Below are 22,838 nucleotides of genomic sequence, written 5' to 3'. Positions count from 1 at the left end.
TTGCCAGAGATTGGTAGCAGCACTCCTCAGCTATAAATTCCCAATACATCACTGACTGAGAAAGGTAATGAGGAGGCAGGTCATCTGCCCTAAAGACCATGTGATTCCAAAGTAAAGGAAGAAATAGAAGCTGTATGTGATGAACAAAGAATTGGGATATTATCCAAGGAAAATATATCTGAGTGTTAGAAATTCTATCAGACAGCTTAACAGCATTTATATGAACCTTGTTGGACAGAACCAAATCTCTTTGCCTTAGTAGCTGGTAAGAATACATGCATGATTAAGGGTGTTTGGAAGAAAGTACCTAATCCAATAAACATAGACTAAATCTAAAAGCCATAGATTTCATTCCTTTTTTTTTTAATTTAGTATTTTATTTTTTCCCAATTACATGTCAAAACAAATTTTAAAAGACATATTTTATTATACAATGTACACACACACACACACACACACACGCACACACACACACAATAACAAGCTAATAAACTTTAAACTATATTACAAAGCAGAGACATTTAAACCATCCAATGTTGTTAAAAACAAATAAATAAAAGTAAAATAAAAGAAACATATAGAGATAGGACAATTAGAGGAAAAGTGGAACTCAATAACTTGATGTTCAATGAATAGAAAATATAAATTATTTAGGGAAGAATTTTTACGTGATAAAAAATTGAGATATCTTAATAATAATTTAGAATAAATTAGACTTGGAATAATATCTTACATTGAATTCCATAATATACTTTAAATGGAACATGAGCTTAATATTAAAGATCATAATATGAAAAATGAGAAAAGAATCAGACATATATCTTTCACAATTATAGGCAGAATGTATAATCTTTTTTGTGGGTGATGGGGAATCTGTTATTGCCACTAAAAATGGAAATGGAAATTGTAAAACATATAAAACCCTGGGGGGAGAGGAAAAGGTGAAATCTATCATAATTGATCTTTAATCAGTAAAAACCAGGGTTGTTTTTGTGAAATATAAAAAAATTAATCATGGATAGATTTTCTTTATTGCATTTAAATATATATTTTAAAAGTATAATGACAAATATACAATCTTCCTTCTCCCATATTTGTGAGAAATAATCTTCTTACTCCAGTTTCACCTCAGTGACTATGAAGAGGGAAGCATTAAGTTCACAGATTAGATATCAGATCACTGTCAACAAAGCACTGTCTCAGGCCCAAATCTGAAAATCTCCTAGGTTTCAAGTTCTAAACCCCCTAGTTTCTTAGTATTTCTATGCCAATGTGACTTTTTGCTTTATTTATGCTTGAAATTCTGGCTCCAAAAATATTGAGTCCTAATAGTGTCTTTACCAAAGTCACAAAATCATTTTCTAAACTTAAAATTGAGGACACTGTATGTGAACATAATACATACAGGTGCATATGTATATAATAAATGTTTGCTGTATATGTCTATGCACCTTTATATGTGTACACATCTATATATCCACAAAAATGTATAATGCGGAGTGTTTATTTTGAAATAATATTCTTTTTACATTTACATTCTCTTTCTATTTCCATTTCCATTGAGGAATGGATAATCTTTCTATTGTCTCACTTTTTCAGGAGGGCATTTTATTAAAAGTTAATGTTTGTATGATTATCTCAATAAATGCATAAAAAGCATTTGATAAAATCCAACATCCATTTCTATTAAAAACACTAGAGAGTATAGGAATAAATGAACTTTTGCTTTAAATAGTCAGTAGCATGTATTAAAACCATCAGTAAGCATCATATGTAATGGGGATAAACTAGAACTATTCCTAGTAATATCAGGGGTACAACAAGGTTGCCAATTATCACCATTACTATTCAATATTGTATTAGAAATGCTAGCTTTGACAATAAGAGAAGAAAAAGAGATTAAAGGAATTAGAGTAGGTAATGAGGACACCAAATTATCACTCTTTGCAGATGAAATAATGGTATATGCTTAGAAAAATCTGAGAGAATCAACTAAAAATTATTAGAAATAATCCACAACTTTAATACAGTTACAGGATACAAAATAAATGCACATAAATGTTCAGCATTTTTATACATTACTGACAAAATCCAACAACAAGAGATACAAAAAGAAATTCCATTTAAAATAACTATTGATAGTATGAAATATTTGGGAATCTATCTGCTAAGAGGAAGTTAGGAACTGTATAAACAAAATTACAAAACACTTTCCATGCAAACAAAGTCATATCTAAACAACTGGAAAAATATTAAATGCTCTTGGACAGGTAGGGCAAATATAATAAAGATGGCAATACTACCTAAACTAATCTATTTACTTAGAGCTATGCCAATCAAACTCAGAAGTAACTATTTTACTAATCTATAAAAAAACGACAAAATTCATCTGGAAGAACAAAAAGTCGAGAATTTCAAGGGAATTAATGAAGAGAAAAGCAAATGAAGGTGGCCTCGCTATACCAGATCTAAAACTGTATTATAAAACAGTGGTCAGGCTAAGAAATAAAGAAGTTGATCAGTGGAATAGGTTAGGTAAACAGAACAAAATAGTCAATGAATATAGCTATCTAGTATTTGACAAATCTAAAAGCCCCAACTTTTGGGATAAGAATTCCTTGAGAAACTGCTGGGAAAATTGGAAACTAGTATGGCAGAAAACAGGCACAGACCCACATCTAACACCATATACCAAGATAAAGTCAAAATGGTTTTATGATCTAGGCATAAAGAATAAGATTTGTAAACAAATTAGAAGAACCCAGGATAGTTTACCTCAGATCTGTGAAGGAGGAAGGAACTTGTTACCAAAGAAGAACTGAAGATCATTATTGGTCACAAAATTGATAATTTTGATTATATTAAGATAAAAAGTTTTTGTACAAACAAAACTAATGCAGACATGATTAGAAGTGAAGCAATAAACTGGGAAAACATTTTTACATTCAAAGTTTCTGATAAAGTCCTCATTTCTAAAATATATAGAGAATTAATTCAAATTTATAAGAATTCAGGTCATTCTCCAATTCACAAATGGTCAAAAGATATGAACAGACAATTTTCAGATGAAGAAATTGAAGTTACTTCTAGTCATATAAAAAGGTGCTCCGAATCATTACTGATCAGAGAAATGCAAATTAAGACAATTCAGATATACCACTACACATCTGTCAAATTGGCTAAGGTGACAGGAAAAGATAATGACAAATGTTGGAAGGGATGTGGGAAAACTGGGACAATGATACATTGTTGGTGGAACTGTGAACGGATCCAAACATTCTGGAAAGCAATTTGGAACTATGTCTCAAAAGTTATCAAACTATGCATACTCTTTGATCCAGTAGTATTTCTACTGGGCTTATATCCCAAAGAGATCTTAAAGATGGGAAATGGACCCACAAGTGAAAAATATATTTGTGGCAGCCCTTTTTGTAGTGGCAAGAAGCTAGAAACTGAATGGATGCCCATCAATTGGAGAATGGCTGAATAAATTATAGTATATAAATGTTAAGTTATTTTTTGTAAGAAACGACCAACAGGATGATTTCAGGGCGGACTGGAGAGACTTACATGAACTGGTACTAAGTGAAATGAGCAGAACCAGGAGATCATTATATATGGCAACAACAAGACTATATGATGATCAGTTCTGATGCACATGATTCTCTTTAGCATGAGATGATTCAAACCAGTTGCAATTGTTCAATGATAGAGTGGCCATATACACCCAGAGAGAAGAGTGTGGGAACTGATGTGGACCACAACATAGCATTTTCACTCTCTGTTGATGTTTGCTTGTATTTTGTTTTCTTTTTCAGAATTTTTTTTTTCTTTCTAGATCCAATTTTTCTTGTGCAGTAAGATAACTGTATAAATATGAATATACATATATTGGATTTAACATATATTTGAACATATTTAACATGTATTATACTACCTGTCATCTAGGGGATGGGATGGGGGAAAGAAGAGAAAAATTTGCAACAGAAAGTTTTGCAAGGGTCAATGTTGAAAAATTACCCATGCATATATTTTCTAAATAAAAAGCTTTAATAAAAAATTTAAAATATACATTTCCTGAGGGAAAAAGTTAATGCATGGCTTCCTATATGGGTGTTATACTTCTATATACTTTCTAATGAATTAATTTCTGGTATCTGAAAATTATGAGGCTAAATTGGTATCAAAAAATTATTTATTCTTTCTTTTTTGTTGATTGTTTCACTTTTGATTACTGTTAAGAGTTGACCTATGCATTAGGTATATTTTATTATGCATCCATATTTATTGATATTTATGGATGTGTATGCCCATTTTATTATATCATGCTTTATTTTATATAAATTTATATTTTATATATAGGTGCATATGCATGTGTGTATATTCATATATATGCATATATACATAGTATTTACATATATAATTGTTATGTATGATCTTAATTTAGATATGTATAGCATAAAAGGTTGTCTTAAGCTTGATGAGATTTCTAATGTACTCAATTTTCTTCAACAAGAAGGAACATCAATATCACAAGATATTAACAGACACTAATCCAACAAACATACCTACTTCATGCCACATAGTATAAGGATTCAAAGCAAAATGGGGAAAAAAATTCAGTCCCTGTTCTTAAGGAGTGGACATTCTCTTAAGTTAGCCTTTGACAGTCTTATGTTATTTGCTTCAGATAAAAAAAATAGTGCATATTTATATTTGCACAGAAATTTTCTCCTGTATAATAAGTACAGTTGTGTTTAAGAATTACTATGGTGTTCTCTTCTTTAAAATATAATGGTTCTCTTTACGGAGCAGCTTTCTTGGGGGGGGGGGGCGGTTTCTGGATGTAGCCTTAGTTTCAGTTGAAAGTAATAATTACTACAAAATGCAGTCAGGTGTTAAAAGTTCAGATTTTTTATTGCTTCCTCCAAAATACCCAGGTTAGTATTCTTAGAGGCCCATCTCTCTCCTTGGTTCTAAGAGCTCCCTCCGAATGTCTTCAAATCCAAAGGTTTGTCCTTCAGCCTCCAGCCACCACAAAGGTGGAAAATGGAATGAATCTGTCTTGCCTCCGAGAGAGGGCTTCTTGCTCTCAATCTTTCAGAGTGCCTCTGTGTCTGTCCCAGAGTGCTCCCCTCTCAATGTTTTCAACTGAACTTACTAACCTAAAGCTCTAAGAGCTTCTTTATATATGATCTCCCAAAGATTGACTCCTCCTCTGAGAGAGCGGGATTATGGGATCTGAGAGTAGGATTATGGGTTTCTGACTTGTGAATCTCCCAAAAGTGTGAATTCCAATGAATACTTAAATACATCAGTGAGCTAGAGGATTTGCTAAGTACCATGGTAAATTAGGCAACTGACATCACTTTGTAAGGATTCCAACAAGTTACAATAAAACTTCTTCATTGTCTGGGCAGATTAGATACAGATATGATCAAAAATGGAATGGTTTAGATTATATGAATAATTGGAATGGAGATTGGTTTTAAGTTGTTTCCTGTTGAATGATTATTGTTTTGATCAGATGTGGAATGTGATATAGCAATTGATGATAAAATTGTTATGTCAAAGCCAAGTCATTCTGTTTCATGTCTCATTGCATATGTTATTCAGAATGGTAAAGTCAGAGGAAGCAGGTGACTATGGATGCTTTGTTTCATAAATCATGGAAATACCTATAATTAGCCACCTGTATTTCTTTTATATTCTTTCCAACACTTAATTAAGTTAGGATTATTTATTGTTATGATAATTAAAATCTATCTTCCAAGTATTTGCTGTGTAATTGGAAAATAATGGGGAACATTAAGGAATCTTTGCTCCATACATATGTATAGACCACATGGCTTTACTGTCTATTCAGAGCATTTCCAATGGTTGTTATGACTGTATAACAGAAAAGAGGCAAATGACCAGGGAAGGAAAATATGTTGCAGCTGTTGTTCACAGTGTTACATTTGTGGGTAGTGTTTAGCATTTGCAATGAATGACTTTATTTGAGATACATGATCAAAATAATGTAACTTCGGCATTCTACATATCCAGTAGGTTATAGCATTCAGTTTGTTCAATGCAGCAATTCAGCAAATACATTTTAAATGATCTATTAAAGGCATCAGATGAGGGGACATAGGAACTATGAATAAAAAGCACACAAAGTCTCTGCTTGTTGTCAAATATAGATACTGAATTCACTGAACTAATCAACCCAAAATCACTTATGAGGGAAGAATTTAATTTGTAAAAATGAGCACACAAATTTAATTGTGAAGGGCAAATATCATCTGTACCAAGAATCAATGTTAATTGCATTAGTTGTGATACCATTTGGACTATCCTTTAGGTATCATAGCCATAAATAGACATTAAAACTAGAAAGAAAATAAAGTGTCATAGTTTGTCATTATTCTAAAATTATATATATATATATATATGTATATATATATACATATATACATACATATATACATATACATGTATATAAATAATATTTTTCATAATAATAACCATAATAAAATGAATTTTCCTATAATGCAACATATCTGAATAAAAAATAAATAGTAATAAATGGAGCCACAAAGTGACTGAATAAAGGCAGAGACTTACCTGAGCTGTCCCACAAGCCCTCCAAATATTCCAAACAAATTGTAGAATGACAGAACCCTCAAAAAGACAGTGAAACAATTTTTCAGTCCAAGACAAGTTAGAAGGAAAGGTCTGTTGCACTAGGATGACAGTGGACCATAGTCTAGCTCAGGTCTTACTAGGCCCCAGCAAACTAGCAGCAGGCCTCAGGAAAATTGAATTAGTGGCAACAGCAGGGGTTTCCAGAGGTCTCAGCCCATAGATACTAAAGAGACTTTTAAAGGTCATCAAGAAAGTTCTGTTACACCTGTGTGAGAATAGCATAGATTGAATCAGCAAGGCAAAGACCCTGGTAAAATAGGAGTGAGCCTTGAAAGTCACTGAATCAGCAGCGGCAGTAGCTGCTTTATGAGATTTCAGGCTACAGAAAATAAGGGCGTCAAACAACTAGTCAGAAGAAGATTACAACTATTTCTTTGCTAGCATTCAGTCAGGATTCTGTCATTTGCTCTTATTCACATCCTAGGTCTAAAAAGAGCATTAGCACAACAGAGCTTATGGCCATAGTGAAGCTGGACACTCCTCACAGTTCCAAGGCAGAAAGTAGTGCTTATGAACATTCACAAACTAGAGCAATGGCCATGAAAATAATAAATCCCTCTCCTTAGATCAGACCCCCTTAGAACAACAGAAAATTTACAGGTCCTTAAAGGATCTCTGGAAACAGCTACAGAAGACCACTATAGCTTGAGTCAGCCCCTTGGGAGCAAAGCTCTATTTTAACAAAGAGCTAAAAGTTAAATAATAAGCTGGGGAAATGAACAAACAATGGGGGGTGAAGGGGAATTGATCAAAGAAAGTTACTATGGTGAGAGAGAAATAGAGGGACAGAGAATAAGGCAGAGGGACAAAGAGAAATGGAAAGACAGCAAAAAAGAGAGAGAGACACAGAAAGACATAGAGACAGAGAAATAAACCTTAGGAAAAGCTCCTACACCCAAAATCTTCACAAAAATGAATTTTCCTATAATGCAACATATCTGAATAAAAAATAAATAGTAATAAATGGAGCCACAAAGTGACTGAATAAAGGCAGAAACTTACCTGAGCTCTCCCACAAGCCCTCCAAATATTCCAAACAAATTGTAGGATGACAGAACCCTCAAAAAGACAGTGAAACAATTTTCCATTCATTTTTTACATGAATAAAGCCAAATCAAAACAATAAGAAAATGTCAATTGCTCATAAATAATTTGGGCTAATGTAATGAAAATGTTAAGTCTACTTAAATTAATTTACTTATTTTGTGCCATACCAAACAAATTCAAGAAAAATACAATTTTTTCTCAGATTATAGAACAATTCAAAAAGAATTTAGAAAATCAGGTAAGAGAGGAAGAGGCAAAATTGGGAATAGAAATATGAGTAATGTAAGAAAAAAATCATGAAAAATCAGTCAGAATTGAATAGAAAATGTTAGCTTTAACAATAAGAAAAGAAAAAGAAACTGAAGAAGTAGAATAGATAATGAGGAAACAAGTCTATCACTCTTTGCAGATGATATGATGGCATAGTCAGAGAATCAACTAAAAATACCTGAAACTCAACTTTAGCAAAATTGCAGAATATAAAATTAACCCACATAAATCATTAGCATTTCTAGATATTACCAATAAAATCCAGCACCAAGAGTTATAAAGAGAAATTCCATTTAGAAGAATTGTATACAATATAAAATATTTGGCAGTCTCATGCCAAGACAAACCCCAAAACTTTGTGAATATAATGACAAAATAGTTTTTACATGAATAAAGCCAAATCAAAACAATAAGAAAATGTCAATTGCTCATAAATAATTTGGGCTAATGGAATGAAAATGTTAAGTTTACTTAAATTAATTTACTTATTTAGTGCCATACCAAACAAAATACCAAAATTTATTTTTTATAAAGCTATAAAAATAATTTATCTGGGAGAACAAATGATCAAGAATAAGAAGAGAACTAATGGGGAAAAAACTGTAAGTGAATGTGGCCTAACCATGCCAGATGTAAAACTATATCACAAAGTAGCAGTTACCCCCCCCCCAAAAAAAAAAAAAAAAAAAAAACATTACTGGCTAAGAAATTGCATATTGGATCAATATAGATTAGGTACACAAGACATAGTAGTCAAACTATAATTAACTACTGTTTGATGAAGTCAAAGACTTCAGCTTTTGAATTAGTGCACTATTTGACAAGAATTTCTGGAGAAATTGGAAAATAGCATAGCAGAAATCAAGCATAGACAAACATCTCACACCCTATACCAAATTAAGGTTCAAATGAATTTATGATTTACTCATAAAAGATGACACTCTAAGCAAATAATGATAGCAAAGGATAGTTGACCTGTCAGATTTTTGGAGAAGAGAAGAATACATGACCAAACAATAAATAGAGAACATCATGAAATTTAAAATGAATAATTATGATTGAATTAAACTAAAAAAGGTTTTGCACAAACAAAACAATTCAGCCAAAATTATAAGGGCAGCACAAATCTGGGAAACATTTTTTTTTCATCTAGTGTCTCTGATAAAGGCTTTATTTCTAAAATATACTGATAACTGAGTCAAATTTATTATAAAAATACAAGTCACTCTCCAACTGATAAATGGTCAAGGCATATGAACAGGTAATTTTCTGATGAACAAATTAAAACCATGTATAGACACATGTGGGGGAAGCTCTAAATCACTGTGAGTTAGAAAATGAAAATTAAAACAATTTTGAAGTACCACTTCATATCTATCAGATTGGCTAAAATGACCAGAAATAATAATAATAAATGTTAGAGGAAATGTGGAAAAAACTGAGACATTAATGCATTGTTAGTAAAGTTGTGAACTGATTCAACCATTAAAAAAAAATTTCCAATATAACCAATAAACTATGAAAATGTGCATACTTTTTGATCTAGCAATGCCATTACTGGGTCTGTATCCCACAGAGATAACCAAAAGAGAAAGAGCCTGCTTGCACAAAAATGTAGCAACACTTTTTGTGTGGGCAAAGAATTAGAAATCAAGTATATGTCCATCAACTGGAGTAAGTTAAGTATATTAATGTAATAGAATATTATTGTATAAGCAATGATGAGCAGGCTTATTTTAGAAAAGTTTGGAAAGTGTTGTATGAACTGATTGAAATGATGCTGAATTAAGTGAGCAGAACCAGAAGATCATAGTACACTGTAATTGCAAGGTTGTGTGATTATGAGCAATGCAATGATTCAAGACAATTCCAATAAACTTGTGATGGATAATGTTATCCACATCCTGAGAAAAAAGTGATGAAGTTTTATGAATGTTGAAAACTATCTTTACATGTAATCAGAAAATTAAAATACTATTAAGTAAAAAAAAAATAGAACTTCATTAAATGGAAGCTAATAACTACGAGCAATCAAAAATAAAATAAAAACAAAAGAAGAAAAAAGGAAAACAAAGTGAAATATTTTATTTAAAATACAACTAATCAGGAAGAGGATCCAGAAAAGATAATTTTAAATTTATTGAATTGTCTGAAAGCCACAATCCCCTTCCAAAAAAAAAAAAAGAAAGAAAAAGAAAGAAAGAAAAGAAAGGAAGGGGGAGGTGCTAGACATTATATTTCAAGAAATTATCAATGAAAACATCCTTGATATTCTTTCTAGAGCCTAAGAGTAAAATAGAAACTGAAAGAATCCACCAATCGTCTCCTGGAAGAGATCCCAAAATGAAAGCTTCCAAGAATATTATAATCAAATTTCAGAACTCCTAGATCATGTAGTTAATATTGCAAGTAGTCATAAAGAAACAAACATCATGGTTCCACAGTCAGGATAACATAAGATTTATGAGTTTCTATATTAAAGGACCAGAAGGCTTTAAATATAGTATTCTGGAGAGCAAAGAACCTAGTATGGCAACCAAGAATAACCAACCCAATAAAACTTTGTATAATTCTCAAAAGAAAAAAAAAAGGAAATTCAATAAAATAGAGGACTTTCAAGCATTTTTGATGAAAAAGATCAGTGCTGAAACAAAATTGACTTTCAAATACAAGACTCAAGGAAAGCATAAAGAGATTAAAAAAAAGGAAAGAGATTTCTTAAGGGACTTAATAGGATTAAACTGTTTACATTCCTACATGGAAAGATAATGCCTATAACTCATAAGAATTTTCTCATTATTAAGATAACTATAGGATACAGGTGTGAGTTGAATATTAAGCAATAATATTTTTTAAAAGGGATGGTTGAAAGAGGACTATACAGGGAGAAAGAGAAAGAAAGAAATAAGATGGGGTAAATTATCTCACATAAAAGAAGGAAAAAAAAGCTTTTATAGAGGGGGAGAAGAGGATAATAAAGAGAAGTAAATGAACCTTACTCTCAGGACAGATTGGAAGAGGGATTAGTCACAAACAATACACATTTGAGGAGGAACACAGTGAAGAAAGAAAGAAAATAGAATAGCTAGGGGGTTAGGATAAAGGGAAATATAGTTAACAAAAGTAATTGTTTTAAAAAAAATGAAACGAGTTTCTCTGATAAAGATCTCATTTATCCACCTTGCATAGAACTGAGTCAACTTTAAAATATAAAAGCAATTTCCCAATTCATAAATGACCAAAACTTATGGAGAATTTTCTCATGAAATAATCAAAGCTAGCAATAGTCATATAGAGAAAAACATGTTCTAACTTACTATTGATTGGAGAATTGCAAATTCAACAATTCTGAGGTACAACTTAATACCTATTAGACTGACTAATAAGACAGAAAAAAAATAGTGGAGGGGATGTGGTAAAAATGAAACAATTCTCTGTTGATGGAGTTATGAACTGATCCAACCATTCTGTAGAGCAATTTGGATTTCTACCCATTGCTCTATAAAACCACATATGTCTCTTTACTTTACTTTACTAGGTCTGTTACCCTAAAAAGATTGTTTTTTTTTTTTTTAATGATAAGGAGTTATATGTACAAAAATCTTTGTTGTAGCTCTTTTGACTGTGCAAAAAATTAAAAGCTATTCATTAATTGAGGGCTAAACAAACTATGGCATATGATTATGATCAAATCACATTTTTCTAGAAGAAATGATTAACAGACACTCTCAGAAAAACTTAGAAAGACTCCCATGAGCTGATGTAAATTGAAATGTACTGTGTACAAAGAAACCATATTATTGTAAAATGATCAGCTATGAACACCTTAGCTATTCTCAGTGATACAATGATCCAAGACAATTCTGATGCACTTATTATGAAAAATGGTATCCATTCCAAAAAGAGATTGTGCCTGAATACAGATTGAAATATACTTTTTATTTTACTTTTTTCTTAAGGATTTTAAAAAATATATTATATATTTATATAGATCTATAAAGTTTTTGATTTATAGACATCCTCTTTTTAACAACAGAATTGTCAATTAACTTGGGTAAGAGAAATATCAAATTTGCAAGTCTATTATTAAATGATAAATACTGATATGATTCCTATAAAGGAAGGAAAAATACTCTTAGGGAATATTTCAATAAAAAATCTTTACACTTTAAAGAATTTTACATGAACAAATATATGTGACCGAATGGATTGATATACCATAAGTATTATTCTATTCAGAACCAAAGTGTAGTTTATTTAGCAAATAGCAACTATATTTGTAACCAGTTTTATAAATCTGCCTAATAGTATATTTTTTTAGTGTGCCCAAATATTCTAGAAAACCTCCATGCAAACATTCCCTTCCTTATCTGTGAAAAGTTTAATATATCAGGTCAATCTGAAATAAATAAATATTCATACTATATAGATATGCATATAAAATCATGAAATTAAACAGACCTCAGAGAGGCTCTCAAATTGGTATTTTTACTATTTGAATGTCTCATTTTAAAAAATATGCTTAAAAATATAATTACTAAGATTCAATTTTTTAGATATACATTTCAAAGATATCCTATAATGTAAAGTGCTCATTTTGAAGGTGAAAAAAAAATGAAATTCAATAAGATGTGTCACTTCAACAGTTTTTGAGGAGGGAGGTATAGAATTTTGGCCTCTGATTATGTAACATAATTTTTCTTCTACTTTTGCACCATCTGCTGTTGGACTATCTAATTATTTTCTACTCTTCCTTTGCTTTTAAAACTAAGCTAAGACATTAAAAAAACCATTCAAATGGAGTTTTCATACAAAGTTTATTTTACACTCATAGTAAAAAAAAAAAATAAAATAAAAAACTTTGTCCAAGAGCAATTAACTAGTTACACTAATAGAATGGTTGTCTTCTTCTCATGGGAGAGAACTCTTGACATTCAACATATGTATATGACTAATATGGCTTTCTATTTGAGGGACATCGTAGATTAAAAATGAAACTATTTTCAATTTTCATTATCTGGCAATAGAAACAATTATGCTAACATTTGCCAACATAGCTGAATTAAATACTTCAAAAGGAAGTGTTTGCCTATTCAACATTTCAAAGTAGTAAACTATGAGAGTTATAGAAATAATAACCAGAAAGTAAGAAAGAAAACAAAATAAAATAAATCAGTACAAAAGACCTTGTACCTTAACACATTATTTGCTACTTTTGTTTCTTTTAGATATTATTGTATGGTTTCCAAATAAATCGAAATTAGCAGCTTCAAAATGACATTGATCTAACCCATGTAGAAAATAATATATGTAAGTGAGCAGTTATTTGAATATATTATGGCATACAACCCAGAGCCATGGCCTGTGATTTCTAAGATTAAAAAAAAATGAAGCGTAACAGGAAATCATTTATTTCTACATTAATTTTAATAGTGCAACAAGTCTATAGATCCTACATCACATTCATCTACTCTTAATGATGTAGATTATTTTCATTTCACAAAGCACTAATAAAAATAGAGAAAATGTAATTTTTAATTTTGTAAGTTTTCTATAAATATTAACCTTCTCTGGAAGAATCCTCCAGGGTTTTAAATGGCACAATGATGATTTAAATGCATTCTTCTAATTACATCTGTTGGAGTTCTTGTTCTTCTTTATAAATAATAATATAAGATGAATGATTCGTTCTGGGGGAGAGGTGCAGGTTTCTTGGGGGAGGTTTTCTGGAGGCAGCCTTAGTTTCAGTTCAGATCAATAATTACCCCAAATGCAACCAGCTGGTAAAAATACAAACGTTTATTTTCTCCTTCCAAAATAGCCTGGTTAGTTAAGGCCTATCTCTCTGCTTGGTTCCAAGAGCTCTTGCAGTTTTGTCCTTTGCTTCTGCCTCTGCTTTCTTCAGCCTTCAATCCAGCTCCACTCTTCATGTAACTTCACTGAAATCTGTCTGAGAGCCTGTCTGTTTCTTTTATATGAGAGAAAGGAATTGTGGGATATGAGAGAGAGGGATTATGGGTTTTCTCCCATAATGTTCTCTGGCCCCAAGAGCTTCAAGGGAGGTGTGAATTCACAAAGTTACACAGTTAACTTTGTGAACTCCCATACTTGTGCACTCCAATGAGTAAAGGTGTGAACGCAAGCATTGTATCAATTAGTTCTATTTAGTACCTTGTTTCAGGTTCTGGCCCAAAATATCTTCTTGTAAGATCAGATCAATAATCTATCAACTCTAATGAATTAGCAGTCTGTAAAGATTCCAACACAGATCATCCAAAAGAATGGAGTGATCTTTTAGGTTGTCTTGTAGACTTATCAATATACCTGAACAAGCCTAAATAGGTATTATCTATGCATTCCCAAGAGATAAAGCAAGCAAAAGGGGCAAGGTAGGGTTGGTGATACAAAGTTTAAGTAGGTGAAGCACTTTTTCATCCTATTCTCATACCAAAATCCAATTTGGTTAGTTGTCATCTCTCTTTTGCAAAGAAAACCAAAATGTTAAAGTCAAATTATAGTGTGTGTAACTGGGAGTGATCATACCAAAACTAGCTAAGATTGTTTTATTAAGCACAAATTAGGCACAGATAAGGCACAAATAGTCCATATGAACCTTTGGGGTGGATTCTCTAAATTTGTGTATCTCTCATTTTTTTAAGCTACATCAATTCTGCTTTATTATATAGCACAGCTCTGCTCTGGTGAGGGCACACCATGTTGAGCTGGTTTCTCTCATGTCACACAACTAATTCCAATACCCTTAAGACATACTTTGACAGTGTCCTTATATCATTTTTTCTAAACAACATTGGATCTTTTACCCTGTGTTTACTCTATGAAACAAGTGTTTTTGGCAAGCACATATTTGGCATTCAAGCAATGTTGCCAAAACACTAGAGTTGTGCTCTCTCGTAGGATTTGAATACATTCCTGTTTTGTTCAAAAAATGATCACAATGTCTGGTATCTTATTCTGCCAGGTGATCTTCATAATCTTTCTAATACAAATTAAATGAAAAACAATCAAAATGAAATTCCTGGCATGGCATTGGTATACAGTCTTTGTTTCATAGGCATATAACAGTGAGGTTAACACAATACCTCTTGTCTCCCACACTCCTTCCTCCCCCTCCTCCCCCCCCCCCCCCGCTTTATTAAAGCTTTTTATTTTTCAAAACATATGCATGGACAATTATTCAAAATTAGCCCTTGAAAAATCTTGTGTTGCAATTTTACCCCCTTTCCTTATTCCGTCCCTTAGATGGCAAGTAGTCTAATATATGTTAAATATGGTAGAAATATATGTTAAATCTAATAAATCCATATATATTTGAACAATTTTCTTGTGGTACAAGAAAAATCAAATCAAAGAAGAAAGAAAAAATGAGAAGCAAAATAAAATGCAAGCAAACAACGAAAAAAGTGAAAATGCTATGTTGTGAATAAAACTCAGTTCCCACAGTACTCTCTTGAGGTGTAGATGGCTCTCTTCATCACTAAACAATTGTAATTGGACTAGGCCATCTCATTGCTGAAGAAAGCTGCATCCACCAGAATTTATCATCATATAATATTGTTGGTACCTTACATAAGGTTCTCCTGGTTTTGCTTATTACATGTAGTGTCAGTTTAAATATGTCTCTCAAGGCCTTTTTAAAATCATCCTGCTAAAATTTTTAAATAAAATATGAGCAAAAGATTGCAGAAAATCATTCCCAGTATAATACACCATGACAAAGTAGAATTTATACCAGGAATGCAGGGCTGGTTCAATATTAGGAAAACTCTTAGCATAATTGACTATATCAATAACCAAATTAACAAAAGCCATATGATCATCTCAATTGATGTAGAAAAAGCATTTGACAAAATTCAACACCCATTCCTATTAAAAACATTATAGAGAATAGGAATAAATGAAATTTTCCTTAAAATAGTCAGTAGCATCTATTAGAAACCATCAGTATGCATCACATATAATGGGGACAAACTGGAACAATTCCTAATAAGATCAGGAGTGAAACAAGGTTGCCCAATATTATCATTACTATTCAATATTGTATTAGAAATGCTAGCTTTGGCAAAAAGAGATGAAAAAGAGATTAGGGGAATTAGAGTAAGTAATGAGGAAACCAATTTATCACTCTTTGTAAACGATATGATAGTATAATTACAAAACCCCTGAGAATCTAGTAAAAAGCTATGGGAAATAATCTACAACTTTAGCAAAATTGAAGGATACAAAATTAACTCACATGAATCATCAGCATTTTTGCACAACACTAACAAAATCTAACAGCAAGAGATATAAAGAGAAATTCCATTTAAAATAACTGTTGATAGGATAAAATATTTGGGAATATATCTGCCAAGGGAAAGTAAGGAGCTATATGAGCAAAACTACAAAACACTTTCCATACAAATAAAGTCAGTTAGAAAAATATTAAGTGCTCTTGGATAGGTCGAGCAAATATAATAAAGATGACAATACTACCTAAACAAATCTATTTTTTTGTGCTATATCAGTCAAACTGAGAAGTAACTATTTTACTGACCTAGAAGAAATAACAACAAAATTCATCTGGAAGCACAAAAGGTCAAGAATTTCAAGGGAATTAATGAAAAAAAAATCAAATGAAAGAGGCCTCGCTATAGCAGATCTACAACTATATTATGAAGCAGTAGTCATCAAAACCATTTGGTACTGGCTAAGAAATAGACTAGTTAATCAATGGAATAGATTAGGTTCACAGGACAAAATAGTCAATAAATATAGCAATCTAGTGTTTGACAAAACCAAAGACCCCAACTTTTGGGATAAGAATTCATTATTTGACAAAAACTGCTGGGAAAATTGGAAACTAGTATGGCAGAAACTAGGTATTGACCCACACCTAAAATTATATACCAAGATAAGGTCAAAATGGGTTCATGATCTAGAAATAAAGAATGAGATTATAAATAAATTAGAACATATGATAGTTTATGTCTCACACCTGTGGAGGAGGAAGGAATTTGTGACCAAAGAAAGAACTAGAGATCATTATTGATCATAAAATAGAAAATTTTCATTATATTAAGTTAAAAAGTTTTTGTTCAAACAAAACTAATGCAGATGGGATTAGAAGGGAAGCAATAACTTGGGAAAACATCTTTACAATTCAAAGGTTCTGATAAAGGCCTCATTTCCAAAAAAAATATAGAGAATTGTCTCAAATTTATAAGAATTCAAGCTATTCTCCAATTGACAAATGGTCAAAGGTTATGAATGGACAATTTTCAGATGAAGAAATTGAAACCATTTCTAATCATATGAAAAGGTACTCCAAATCATTATTGATCAGAGAAATGCAAATTAAGACAACTCAGAGAAACCAATACACACCTGTCAGATTGGCTAAGATGACAGGCAATGATAATGACAAATATTGGAGGGGATGTGGGAAAACTGGGACTCTGATATATTGTTGATGGAAATGTGAATGGATCCAACCATTCTGGAGAGCAATTTAGACAACTCTCCTCAGAAATTTATCAAACTGCATACCCTTTGATCCAGCAGTGTTACTACTGGGTTTATATCCCAAAGGATGTTAAAGGTGGGAAAGGGATCCACATGTGCAAAAATGTTTATGGAAGTGCTTTTTATAGTGGCAAGGAACTGGAAATTGAATGGATTCCCATCAATTGGAGAATGGCTGAATAAATTGTGGTATATGAATGTTATGGATTAATGTTATTTTGTAAGAAACCAGCAGGATTATTTCAGAGAGGCTTGGGGGACTTAAATGAATTGATGCTAAGTGAAATAAGCAGAACCAGCAGATCATTATACACACTACCATCAAAATTATACAATTATCAACTCTGATGGATATGGCTTTCTTCAATAATAAGATGATTCAAACAAGTTCAGATTGTATAGTTAAAAAAAAAAAAAGTCAGCTACACCCAGAGAGAGAACTATGGAAAATGAATGTGGGACCACAATATAGCATTTCTATTCTTTTTGTTATGGTTTGCTTGCATTTTTGTTTTCCTTCTCAGGATTTTTTGCTTTCTTTCTAGATCGAATTTTTCTTGTACAGCAAGATAATTGTATAAATGTGTATACATACATTGGATTTAACATACTGTGACATATTTAACATGTACTGGACTATCTGCCATCTAGGGGAGGGGATGGAGGGAATCAGAAGAAAAGTTGGAACAGAAGGTTTTCCAAGGGTCAATGTTGAAAAATTACCCATGAATATGTTTTATAAATAAAAAGCTATAATAATAATTAAAATAAAATAAAATAAAATCATCCTGCTGGTCATTTCTTATAGAACAATAATATTCCATAAAATTCATATACCAAAACTTATTTAGCCATTCTCCAATTGATGGGCATCCATTCAGTTTCCAGTTTCGTGTCACTTCAAAAAAGATTGCCACAAACATTTTTGTGCTTGTCCTTTCCCTCCTTTAAGATCTCTTTGTGATATTAGCCCAGTAAAAACACTGCTAGGTCAAAGGATAGGAATAGTTTGGTAGCCCTTTGAGGATTGTTCCAAATTATTCTCCTGAATGGTTTGATTACTTCACAACTATACCAACAATGTATTAGTGTCCCAATTTTCCCACATCCCCTTCAACGTTCCTCATTATCTCTTCCTATCAATTGAGCCAATCTGAGAGGTGTGTAGTAGTAATTGTCTTAATTTGAATTTATCCAATCAATAGTAATTTAGAGTGCTTTTTTCATGTAACTAGAAATAGTTTTAACTTCTACATCTGAAAATTGTCTTTTCATATCCTTTGATGGTTTATCAGTTGGAGAATGGCTTGAATTCTTGTAAATTTGAGTCAATTTTCTTTATATTTTGAAAATTAAGTTTTTATCAGAACCTTTAAATGTAAAGATGTTTTCCCAGTTTATTACTTCCCTTATAATCTGTCTCTTGTTTTTTGTATAATTTTTTTTTTCCCTGAGGCAATTGGAGTTAAGGAACTTTCCTAGGATCACATAGCTAGAAAGTGTTAAGTATGTGAGACCAGATTTGGACTCAGGTCCTCCTGACTTAAGATCTAGTGTTCTATCCAACTGCACCACCTAGCTTCCCCTGTACATTTTTTTTTAACTTAATATAATTAAAATGAATTTTTGTGTGATCAATAATGATCTCCAGTTCTTCCTTTCATCTCAGATTTGAGAAGTAAACTACACTAGTTTCTTATAATTTGTTTATAATATCGTTCTTTATGTCTAGATCATGAACCCATTTTGACCTTATCTTAGTATACAGTGTTAAGTGTGGGTCAATGCCTAGTTTCTGTCATACTAGTTTCCAATTTTCCCAGCAGTATTTTTTTGTCAGATAGTGAATTCTTCTCCTAAAAGTTGGGGACTTTGGGTTTGTAAAACACTAGACTACTATAGTTATTGATTATTTTGTCCTATGAACTTAGCTGATTCCATTGATCAACTACTCTATTTCATAGCCAAGACCAAAAGGTTTTATTACCACTGCTTTTTAATATAGTTTTAGATCTGGTATAGCTAGGCCATTTGCATTTGTGTTTTCTTTTCCTATTAATTCCCTTGAGATTTTTGACCTTTTGTGCTTCCAGATGAATTTTGTTGTTATTTATTCTAGCTTTGTAAAACAGTTTCTTGGGATTTTGATTGGTATAGCAATAAATAAATAAATAAATAATTTAGTTTAGGTTGTACTGTCATCTTTATTATATTTGCTCAACCTATCCAAGAACACTTGATATTCTTCCAATTATTTAGATCTGACTTCATTTGTTGGAAAGTGTTTTATAATTTTGTTCATATGATTCCTGACTTTTCTTTAGCAAATAGATTGCCAAATATTTTATCTTATTGATAGTTATTTTGAATGGAATTTCCCTGTGTATCTCTTGCTGTTGGACATGGTTGATGTAGAAAAATACTAATGATTTATGTGAATTTATTTTGTATCCTGCAACTTTGCTAAAGTTGTGAACTATTTCTCATAGTTTTTTTAGTTTATTCTCTAGTGTTCTCTAAGTACACCATCATATCATTTGCAAAGAGTCATAATGGGATTGCCTGATTAACTACTCAGATTCCTTTAATCTCTTTTTCTTCTCTTATTGCCAAAGCTATTATTTTAATACATTAAATAATTTATATGTGTGTGTGTGTGTAATATATATTTAATTTAATACATCATAATTTAAATATAATTTAATACGTTAAATACTGTGTTTCCCCGATAATAAGACACTGTCTTATTATAATTTTTTTTGGACAGAAAAACACCAGAGGGCTTATTTTCAGGGGAGGGCTTATTTTAATGAAGATTGACAGCAATTTTAATAAACAGGTAAATGTGAACAAAAAAAGTACCTTTATTCAATAATGATCATGTCATCTTCTTCAACAACATCATCATAAGTGTCCATACCCTAAATTCCATCCTGGATGGCTTGAGCCTCTATTTCCTTCAGAAGAAGTGGATCCAATCTGTCACGTCCAGCAATATAGCTCTCTTTAAATGAACATGTCTTGTCCAAGTAATCTGCTTGTAATGCCTTGGCAACACAGCTGTCAGTAATTTTATCCCATGACTTCTTCACCCAAGTCACGACTTTTTGCAGACAGGGCTTCACAAAGTTTCCACGCTGATTTCTTTCCATTCTATTTTCAATGTAGTCATTGACTTCCATGTGCAAATGGTCCTTGAATGGCTTGTTTATTGCAATATCAAGGGTCTAGAGATAGGCAGTCATTCCTGCAGAAATCATTACTTGATCTATTCTTCTCTCTGCAAGGAAGTTCTTCATTTCTTTAGCGCGGTGAGTGCTGGCTGAGTTCTTCTTGTATCCTCCATCATGCCCCCTGAGTTCTTCTTTTATCCTCCATCATGCCCCTTTTATCCTCCATCATGCCCCCTCACTCCCACTTACATACCGTGTTTTTATATTGTTCTGCCTCAGCTCTCCTCTGTGGCACTGCTCTCAATGGTGCCAGCAAGCAAATCACTGGGGAAGAGCAGGATGACGCACTCACTGCTGCAGTTCTGATTGGATGCACCTTGGAGCACAGCATGCGTTTCACCCAGAGGTGGGGGAGGGGGAGGGACGGTGCATACAGAGGGTACTGTAATGTAGCATGTAGCACAGGGGATCACCTTTACTATAGTAGCAATCTCAATAGGGCTTATTTTCGGGGGAGGGCTTATTTTAGAGGAATCTTACACAGTAAGGGGAGGCCTTATTTTCGGGATAGGTCTAATTATCAGGGAAACACGATAGTAATGCTGATATTGAGCAATCTTGTTTCACTCCTGATCTTATTGGAAATGATTCCAGTTTACTCCCACCTGATGCTTCCTGATTGTTTTAAATAGATAGTATTTAATTTAAGTAAAAGTACATTTGTTCTATACTCTCTAGTGTTTTTAATAGGAATGGATGCTGGATTTTATCAAATGCATTTTCTGCATCTATTGAGATAATCATATGGTTTTGTTAGCTTGATTACTGATATAGTCAACTATACTAATAGTTTTCCTATTATTAAAAAAGCCCTCATTCCTAATATAAATCCTACTTGATCATGGTATATTATAGGAGGGATGACTTTTTGTAATCACTGTGCTAAATTTTATTTACAATTCTTGCATTAATATCCATTAGGGTAATTGGTCAATAATTTTCCTTCTTTGTTTTCATCCGACCTGGTTTAGTTTTCAGTACCATGTCTGTATCTTTAAAGGAATTTGGTAGGAGTCCTTATTTCTTTATTTTTTAAATAATAATTTATATAATTTTGGAGTTCATTGTTCTTTAAATGTTTGGTAGAATTCATATATAAATCCATCTAGTCCTGGGGATTTTTTCTCAGGAAGTTGATTAATAACTTGTTGTATTTCTTTTTTCTAAAATGGAACTATTTAGTAATTTATTTCCTCCTCTGTTAATCTGGGCAATCCATATTTTTATAAGTATTCTTCCATCACTTAGGTTATCAAATTTATTGGCATAAAGTTGGGTAAAAATAACTCCTTACTATTCCTCTAATTTCCTCTTCAATGGTGGAAACTTCCCCCTTTTCATTTTTGAGACTAAAACTTTGATTTTCTTCTTTTCATTTTCTAATCAAAGTAACTAAAGGATTTTCTATTTTGTTGCTTTTTTCATAAACCCAACTCCTACTTTTATTTATTAATTCAAAATATATATTTATATATTTTATTTTCAATTTTTTTAATCTCCCCTTTCATTTTTAGAATTTCAAATTTGGTATTTGATTGGGAGTTTTTAATTTGTTCTTTTACTAGCTTTTACAAGCTTTACAGCTTGCAAGCCTGTGGTGTTCTCTTCTTTTTTATAATATGATTGTTCTCTCTGGGAGCAGGTTTCTTGGGGAGGTTTCTGGAGGTAACCTTAGTTTCAGGTCAGAGTAATAATCATCTCATTTGAAGCCAGGTGTTAAAGTAGTTCTTTATTGTTTCTTCCAAAATAGCCCAGTTAGCTTTCTTTGGTTCCGAGCCTCTCTCTGAATCTTGCTTCTGCCCAGCTGCAGATTAGCTTCTCAATCTCCCAAACTGAACTCTCACTCTGTCAATATTCTGAAGTGACTTCTGGCTCTAGCTCAACTCTGACTCATGGCTTCTTCTGAACTGACTGGCTTCTTCTGAACTGACTTCTGGCTGACTGACTGAAGCTCTTTTTATGCTCAGTGTAAAAGGTTGACTCCTCCTCCAAGAGTGGGATTATGGCAGGTGTGAATTCACAAAGTTTCAAAGTTAATTTTGTGTATCTTCCATACTTGTGAACTCCAATTTGTGA

Source organism: Antechinus flavipes, chromosome 1, assembly GCF_016432865.1.
Source record: "Antechinus flavipes isolate AdamAnt ecotype Samford, QLD, Australia chromosome 1, AdamAnt_v2, whole genome shotgun sequence".
Taxonomy (NCBI): domain Eukaryota; kingdom Metazoa; phylum Chordata; class Mammalia; order Dasyuromorphia; family Dasyuridae; genus Antechinus; species Antechinus flavipes.
This window is presented reverse-complemented; position numbering follows the sequence as displayed.